Source organism: Gopherus flavomarginatus, chromosome 1, assembly GCF_025201925.1.
Source record: "Gopherus flavomarginatus isolate rGopFla2 chromosome 1, rGopFla2.mat.asm, whole genome shotgun sequence".
NCBI classification, from domain to species: Eukaryota; Metazoa; Chordata; order Testudines; family Testudinidae; genus Gopherus; species Gopherus flavomarginatus.
The window spans coordinates 68,345,789-68,355,112 of NC_066617.1; the positions used below are offsets into that span (position 1 = coordinate 68,345,789).

Here is a 9,324-nt window from a genome sequence, read left to right on the forward strand (position 1 = left end):
GATAAGTCATGTTTACTAATCCTTTAATAATTCTCATGGCTCTTCTCTTAACCTTCTCCAATTTATCAACATCCTTTTTGAATTGTGGGTACCAGAACTGGACACAGTATTCCAGCAGTGGTTGCACCAGTGCCAAATCCAAGGTAAAACAACCTCTCCTGTGCTCTAAGACTTATTGAAAATAAATATTAATGGTCCAGCAAGCTCCTCATTCAGCCTTTTAAAACTCTTGGATGCAAGTTATTTATATCTGGTGATTTAAAAATGTCTAACTTTAGTAGCTTTTGTTTAATGTTCTCCAGAGACACTAGTGGAATAGAAAGAGTGATATCATCACCATATGATGAGACTAGATCATCTGTTTTTTCCCCAAACACAGAACAGAAATATTTATTGAACTTTTCTGCATTATCATTGATTATTTTATGGATCCATTGCCATCTAGTGATGAACCAATAACATTGTCAGGATTCTTTTTGTTCTTCATATATTTAAAAAACTCTTTCTTATTATCCTTAACTCTGGTGGCCATAGAGGTCATCTTGTGTTCCTTTGGTTCTCTTATCAATTTTCTGCAACTTCTAATTTATTATTTATATTAATTACTATCAACTTCCCCATCTTCCATTTGCTGTAGTCATGTAATTAATTATTTATTATAGATACCTTCACTTCCCCTCCTATCCAGGTCATTTTTAAAAACCAGCACAGCCTTCCTCCTCAGTTTTAGCTTTTTGGGCATCTAGTAAGGTTTTCATGAAGGATTCCCCATTATCATTCACATTTTTCTAATTCAATGCTTCCTCCCAGCTGATTTGGCTCATAATTATTTTCAACTTTGTGAAACTGGCCCTGTTAAAGCCTCAAGTATATATACTACTGGTCTGGACTTTATTTTGCTTGCATATTATAAATGTGATCATTTACCTCATGATCATTGTACTGAAGTTACCATTAATTTTTAGTTCTGTGATCAGTTCTTTGTTATCTGTTAGGATAAGGTCTAATACAGATTTCCCCTTCATTGGTTGCAACACTTTTTGAGTTAAGAAATTGTCATTTGTAATGTTATGACATTTCAAGGACTGGCAGCATGAGACCTCCAGCATATGTCACTCAAACTGAAGTCTCCCATGATCAGACAGCTTTTTCCCCTACACAGTATAGATGGATAAAGAGCTGGTTATCCTGTTCCCTAATGTGATTTGGTAGTCTGTAGCAGACACCAACTAATACCCCTCTTGTGCTTTTTGCTAGGACCTTGATCCATAAGTATTCAAGATCAGTTCCTTCTGAGTTATCAGTGACTCAGAAACAGATAATGCCAACATTATGTGAATCATCTCATAAATTTTCAGTAATACTAACTAGATTGAATTTATGCTCTTAAATGAGCAATTCCAATTCCTCTTGTTTGTTACCCAGGCTCCTAGCATTGGTGAATAGGCACGACAAGAATTTCTTCTCTTCATGTCCTTTAGTTTCTTGGTTAATTTTAATTAATCAGAGTGGAAAGAGCCTGAGGAGGGCAGAAGGGTGTTTAAGTTTATATTTACATGCTGAGATTGCTTGGGAGATTCCAGGGGAGAGCTCTGTAAGTCTTAGCCCTGCATGAAAGATAAGCTTGGAGAATCCTAAGAGAGGCTGAGTAAGAAGAAACCCAGGGAAGCAACAGCAAGGAGGTGGACTAAGAAGACCCTGGCTGCTGGTTATAGGGTTACTATTGTGGAAAACAAGGTTATGACACAAAGAAAAACAAAATACCACAAACCTCACGCAGAAGAAACCAAAGCACAGGAAGCAAAGCGCTACAAAAGGTCCCGTCCAGCCCAAGTTTGTCTGTTTTTGCCACCGCTCGTCAGGGGAGAGTGCGAACGCAGTCCCCCACTACCACAAATTATGCAGTCGAGTTTCCCGCATTTGGGGAAATCGCAGGGGTCAGCACACCTGCAGTGCAATGGATGAGCCTCACCCTGGAAAACCACCTTCGTGATCATGGTATCTCCCCTGCCAGGTAAGTATCGCTGGGGTGGTACCCAGTGCAGTGAGAGGGTCTGGGTCCCCCTACCAGCCAGTTGGAAGGTGGCCTGAGTCTAGAGAAGGGAACAAGGATGACAGAGTGTCTTGAGAGAAAGGTGGGAGGACAATGAGGCCTGGAATTGGGACTGAAGACCTTGTTATAACAGCACTGGATTGTTTATTTTGAGAACTTTGATACCCTGGAAGGGGAGAGACTTTGAAGGGACTGGCTGGTGGGTCAAGCCACAAGGAGGAAGACCACTGCAGGGCCAGAGCAGGTGTTGGGAAGGAGGTAGGAGACAATGAATGAGCACTATGCCAAGCCCAGTCACAAGGGGCAAGCCTGAGGTTAGCATACTCTTCTACAGGAATACTACCTGGTTCCTATATATTACATGGACCTTTTCCATTAGTCCAAAAATTCAAGAAAATCTTGATTTGGTCAGAATTACAATGAGTTTTCTAATCTCATTCTTGTCCCTAATGAAGATTAAATGTGAAACTTAATTCACAATTAAATTGCCATTCTAATATGATTGGCAGGTCTGCATCTCTGCTCACAAGGTGCAGAATAGTACAGGTGTTAGATGTCAGGATTAAGACTCCCTGGGGAAATGTGTGTAGAGATGCATGCAGTGATTTTATACACAGATGGAAATTCACTGAAGTCAGTGGAGATTCTTAGATTTACATTTGTGTCACTGAGGGCCGAACTGGGCTCACAGTGCCTGATGAGTTAATACTACTTATCTGAGTTTATTTCTCAAATAACATTTTTAAAAGAGAAAATCCTGAATGTAGTTTTACTAAGAGAAGTTCTCCCCTTCTGGGCTGTAGATGAATTGTGAGCTACTACATCCCTTTTTTTGAAACATCCACAGGAAATGGAAAAAACCCATGAGCCTTCTTGTGACAGTGAACAGAGACACATCTTGACAAGTGGTGGACTACCTTTATTGTTCAAGTGATGTATGCGGGCAACTAGCATCATCTACTCTTGAAGTAATGTGGCACTGAGTCACTTTACCTTACGTGATCCTGTTGATGAGTCAATTTTGCTCCCCGAAGCCACTCTCCAGATGCTGTCTAGTTTTATCTGACTTATACATTCCAATTTATTTTTAGCCATTTGCATTCTGCTTGGTTCATGAAAGTGTACTTATGGTGTATTTTGTCATCTTTACAGGCTATCATTTCTAGCCCCACAAAAGAGCTGGGAAGCATACCTGTATCCTCCTCACATGAAGAATCCCTAATTAAGAATCAAAACTAGCAATTCTTTAAAAATGCTAGCAGGTAAAGCAGATTAGTCCTGAGACCAGCTTTGATTCACACACTGGCTATTTACATAGGATTTTCGAGGGTACATGTGTGGCCAAACCTTTCTGACATGTGGAACCTAGAATAATAAAGAATGAGACTTTGGGATAGCTCAGTGGTTTGAGCATTGGCCTGCTAAGCCCAGCAAAGACATTCTTTTATGTTGCTGCATTTATATCCAAACAAATAAACACAGTTTTGGGGGTGAAACACTCCATTATTACAGCACTGAGGCAAACTTCTTCTGTGCCTGTAACTCACAGCAACAACAGGAACATATGGAAGCACATCATTTCACACTCAACGGCTAAACTTTGGCCTCGCTGCTGTGCACAGGTCATCAGAGCTGCATTTTGGCTAACTCTGTTATAAAAGTCAACACAGCTAAAGTGTGAGTTGTTTTCATTTCCTTTGTGTGAATCATAAAACAGGGTTGTTTACTGCAGAAACTTCCAATCAGATATTACCTCAACCCCCTTATTTCTCTAACATAATGGGAAGTCAGTTGAATTGCATAGATATAAATGAAATTTGGCCTTCAGAAACTCCAGGTTTAGAGGTCTTACAAAGAATGCAGATGAAAGTAGTTGGTGTTCAGCTGGTGACGTTTGAATAAAAGAACCTGGCTTGACTTTCAGAACCCAGGATGAGATTTGCAAAGCTGGCTGTAAAAGGGGGGGGGAGCAGGAATCTTTGTATCTGTAAACTGCTCAATTATTTCTATACCAGATGTGTTCAATGTCAACCATGGATTTGAGAGTAAAACTGCAGTTGAAAGGTTTCAAATTATATTTTGGATGATGTATATTTGAAAAGTTTTGGACTGTGAAGACTGCAAATATACATACTATTTTTTTTTTTAAATAACCAGAGGGTGGAACCACTTTCAGACCTCCTGTCTACAGCTTTCTAAATTCTCTCTTTACGGTATTTTGTTTGCTGAAACAATTTTATGATAAAGTTTATTGTAGATGGATTCTTTTGCACAGCAATTTGACAGCCCCTTTCAGTCAATTACTTAATCACGTGCATTTACTATTTTTAGCACTTTGGTCCTGATCTTCCTTGTTTTGAAGTCAATGGAAACATCAGCCCCCCCCAACAGTTTCCTTTACTTTTGAAAGAGGCTTATCTGGACTAGCCGGATATGACATTTTTGTTGAAAGTTGTGTGAGTTGCTGCTTTTCTTCTGTAAATTTCTAGAAATCTTACTATAACAACACTTAAAACTGCTTTTGGAGATAGAATCCCAAAGTATATCATCCCAGCTTTCAGATGAATAATTTGTTAGCTTGAGGTAGAGGTTGTGCTGGAGAAAAGAAAACTTAAAATGACTTTTCTTTAACAGGTCAAAGGAAGTTGTCAGGTTGTTTAGTCCTATAGCATGTAGCCTGCATACAAAAATAAGGAAAACTGAAACAAAAAACAGCCCCAAAATCAAACTAAACCAAATGAACCTTCTACAGCAGGGGTCGGCAACCTTTCAGAAGTGGTATGCCAAATCTTCATTTATTCACTCTAATTTAAGGTTTCGTGTGCCAGTAATGCATTTTAACGTTTTTTAGAAGGTCTCTTTCTATAAGTCTATAACATATAACTAAAACTATTGTATGTAACGTAAATAAGGTTTTTAAAAGCTTTAAGAAGCTTCATTTAAAATTAAATTAAAATGCAAAGCCCCTCGGACTGGTGGCCAGGACCCGGGCAGTGTGAGTGCCACTGAAAATCAGCTCACGTGCCACCTTCGGCACCCGTGCCATAGGTTGCCTACCCCTGCTCTACAGTGTGATGTTCTAGCTGAGATGCTAAAGTCAGGAAACTCAGTTATTGTTGCTATACCTACTCTAACTCTGTTTCCTGGCACACAGTATTCTATATGGTATGGTAACTGTAATGCCTATCTACTCAGACACCTACAATAACACACATGTACCCTACTCTATGTAGGGTTCAGTTACTGGTGACTTTTTGTTTTAGTTTAGAATTTATAATTTCCCTCTCTGTATTCTATTTTTCCAAACTTCTTTTTTTAGTGTCAGCAACAGAGAAATATTATTGTAATAAGCTAGAGTTTCCCAGGTGTCTTACCAAGATTCAAAATTCACACTTACAAAGCAAAACCCCTTTATAAATGACAGAACGAGATAGGGTAACATTTTCTCTGGATCAAAATTGTAGCAGCTAGGTGTATTTGACTTACAGCAATAATTCCTTTTATTCCTACATGACCAGCTGTAAAAACTGATAACCAGCTTTAAATTTGTCATCCTAAAGCAGTGGTCCCCAACCTTTTTGTGGCCAGTAGCACATTCATGTTTTCAGAAGAGTGTGGCGGGTGCCAACAATTTTTCAAGGCTTATTTTGTATTTGTACATTAAATAATACAAAAAATATCATATTTAATATTACATAATATATGAATCCATAAGATAAAAAGGGTAATTTTACATGTAGAAGGTATCAATTAAATTATTCGGCAATTACTCTTTTACCTTACCATGTGAATTTGTTTTTTTATCTACCTGTAAGAAAAATTAAGGAGTTTTTACAAAATAAATATCATAAACAATGTTTTAAGTTTTTAAAATAAGATGAAAACTGTTTAACTGCTGGTCCAAATATTTATTATTCTTACTTTAACATAGAATGAAGCCTGCAGCCCTGGAGTTCTCTGTTCCCGGCAGGTGCAGGGCTGCAACTTCTCTCCGGCTTAAGCTGCAGCCTTGCACCTGCCAGGGACAGAGAACTCCGGGGCTGCAGGCGCCAGTGTTCTCGGTCCCCAGCAGGCATGGGGCCACAGCTTAAGCTGGAGTTCTCTGTCCCCAGCAGGTGCGGGGCCGCGGTTTCTCTCTGGCTTAAGCCATGACCCCGTGCCTGCCAGGGACCGAGAACACCAGTGCCCACAGCCTGCAGCCCCCGAGTTGTCTGTCCCCTGCAGGGGTGGGGCCACGGCTTCTCTCCCCTGCTGGGCACTAGGCGGGCGCACATAAATGTCCTGGCGGGCGCCATGGCGCCCGCGGGCATTGCGTTGGTGACCACTGCCCTAAAGGATTAGCTTTAAAGCCTTATATAGAACTATAGAATAATTCTTTGCACTGCATCTCTATATATCTGTGTATCTTTTTCTTTCCTGATTGGTGGATTCAGAGTTCTTGTAACGAGTGAAAGTGCAAGTGCCTGGGTGTTCAAATGTAAACTCCATGAATGTACACCTCTACCTTGATATAATGCTGTCCCCAAGAGCCAAAAAATCTTACCGTGTTATAGGTGAAACCACATTATATCGAACTTGCTTTGATCCACTGAAGTGCACAGCCTCCCCCCCACCCAGCACTGCTTTACCCCATTATATCCGAATTTGTATTATATAAGGTCACGTTATATCAGAGTAGAGGTGTATCTGTAAACCAACCTTACTTTTCACTCATCTTCAACACTTTGAAAATATATTTCAAAATTTAAGACAACATAAATCCTTTCAGAGGGGAGGGAGGAGGGTCTGTTGCTGTCTGATCTTATAAGACAGCATGCTGACATGCTCTCAGCCCCACAAAAACCCATTCTCTCTCTCCCTACATACAGAAAACACACCCCTTGTCACACTCCACCCCACCCCCTGCATTTGAAAAGCATGTTGCAGCCAATTGCATGCTGGGATAGCTACCACAATGCACTGCTCTTTGTGGTGTTGTAAGAGCTGCTAATGTGGCCACGCCAGTGCGCTTGAATCTGACAGTATGAACACACTGCAGCGCTTTCCCTACTGTGCTCTCTGAGGGCTGGTTTAACTCACTGTGCTCTACATCTGCAAGTGTAGCCATGCCCTTAGCGTTGACACATGTCAAAATATGAATCAGAAGGGTGAGTGTGGACACACTGAACCATTTGTGCTTAAACCACTTATAACTCATAGGTTCAATGAGGAATGATATGGTTCTCTTTTGCAGACATTGCCATAGTATAGACAGGTCAAAAACTGTTTTCAGCAGTTAATGATAGCAGAAGTGAACCCATTCTCCTTGTCCGTATTGTTCCAGGTGGCTTTGTTAACTAACATAATCATTAAGGCAACAGGGACTAGCTGACCCTACTCTTTAAAAGTTACATCATATCATCATTCTCAAACATATATAATCTGTAAGCCAAGGTTGATGGTGTGCTGGGTGCCATGTAGTGCAGTTCCCAGATCTGGTTCTATTCTACGAACCCAGGAATCTCTGAGGCAGCCCTGCAGGCAGCGCCAGCTAGGCTCATGGAGAATCTGAGAGTGTGGCATGCTGGGTTGTTTTTGTCCATCCTGGCAACATGGTCAGAGAGCATGTAACATCTGAAAAGGAAAAATATTTGGGCTTGAATCCTTTTATTTCTTTTCTTGTATCAATAAAACCTGAAAGGTATTTCTTTTATAAATAGTTGGAAAAGGTGAAGATTGGCCGGTGTTCTCATGTTTTTACATTGGAAGTGCAGGTGTTGTATACCATAGAAGACTAGCTTGATCTACATGAAATTTAGGAAGTCTTCATAATATTTCCCATTATTTTAGACTAACAGGAGTATTGACAACCCCAAACATTCAAAAATAATGAATCAGGCTCATATAATTTACAAGAGTCACTTGTATAATCATGAGATTTAAAAAAATAAATGTTGTGTTCCTTTTATTTGACTGGTCTTGGAACCTTTAGGGTTCACATTTTCAAGCTTTTCTCCTCAACTACGAGGGTTAGAAACATTTCACAAGACTCACAATAAAATCATGAGGATTAGTGATGCTGTGTGACAGCCGTGTTGCGATAGATGTGTTCAGCTGCTACCAGCCTGTAGACCAAGTCTAAGCAAGGTTAGAGTGCTTGAAACGCCACCCACCTCCAGGAGTTCTGTCTATACTAGAGTAACCACCATTACTACCACCAGTGAAGCTAAATCAGCGATAGTAGCGGTGAGAAAATTTTAGCAATGAAAACCCAGTGTAGGCATCAGTGTTACAACTCAGATAGTCAAAAATCATGAGTCATCTTTTCCCAAAATAACAAGATTGGCTTAAAATAATTAGATTAAAATAAAAATTTTTTTATTTTAATTTGCCTTCTGGGTTCTGACCTCTTAAAATGCACTTAGGTCAGATTTTCAAGCTCCAGTCTCACCAACTAGAAGGTCTGACTCTAGAAAATTATTAAGGTGACCAGATGTCCCTATTTTATAGGTCAGGGGTCAGCAACCTTTCAGAAGTGGTGTGCTGAGTCTTTATTTATTCACTCTAATTTAAGGTTTTGTGTGCCAGTAATACATTTTAACATTTTTATAAGGTCTCTTTCTATAAGTCTATAATATATAACTAAACTATTATTGCACATAAATAAAGTTTAAAACATTTTTAAGAAACTTCATTTAAAATTAAATCAAAATGCAGAGCCCCCCCGGACTGGTGGCCAGGACCCAAGCTGGGTGCATGCCACTGAAAATCAGCTTGTGTACCACCTTTGGCACGCGTGCCATAGGTTGCCTAGCCCTGTTATAGGGACAGTGCCGATATTTGGGGCATTTTCTTCTATAGGTATCTATTACCACTCACCTTGTCCTGATTTTTCACACTTGCCATCTGGTCACCCTAAAATTATGTTTGTTTTTAAAGTTGAGGTGCTCACATGAGCTTGTATGTTCTTATGTTCTTAATACAAATCCGTGTTCTAAACCAGTAAAATGATCGCCCCGCCCCCACCCCCGTGGGAGAGTACAAATCCCAGCATGCAATGCTCTGCCAATGCAACTTCTACACCGCAGCATGCAATGCGCCTGGTGTTCTAAAAATACTACAAGCCCCAAAGTGCATTGTCCTAGCCCACTTCGCGCGCGTCGGCGCATTGCATGCAGGGATTCGTAGTCTTCGAAGCCTATGCTTCTTTCCTCCGCCTCCTCCCCTCTGTAACCGCTGCCTCAACGACCCGCGCACGCTCTGCGCCACGTCCGCTCTGACATCGCCCGAAC

The 9,324-nt window shown here is 40.5% G+C and overlaps 1 non-coding gene across 1 annotated transcript; it reads right to left on the reverse strand.

Moving 5' to 3' along the window:
- Nucleotides 1-1,859: 1,859 nt before the first annotated feature.
- LOC127043389 (U1 spliceosomal RNA) lies at nt 1,860-2,022 on the reverse strand. The gene has a single exon (XR_007772248.1). It is a non-coding gene; the product is annotated as a U1 spliceosomal RNA (small nuclear RNA).
- Between the last annotated feature and the right edge of the window lie 7,302 nt (nt 2,023-9,324).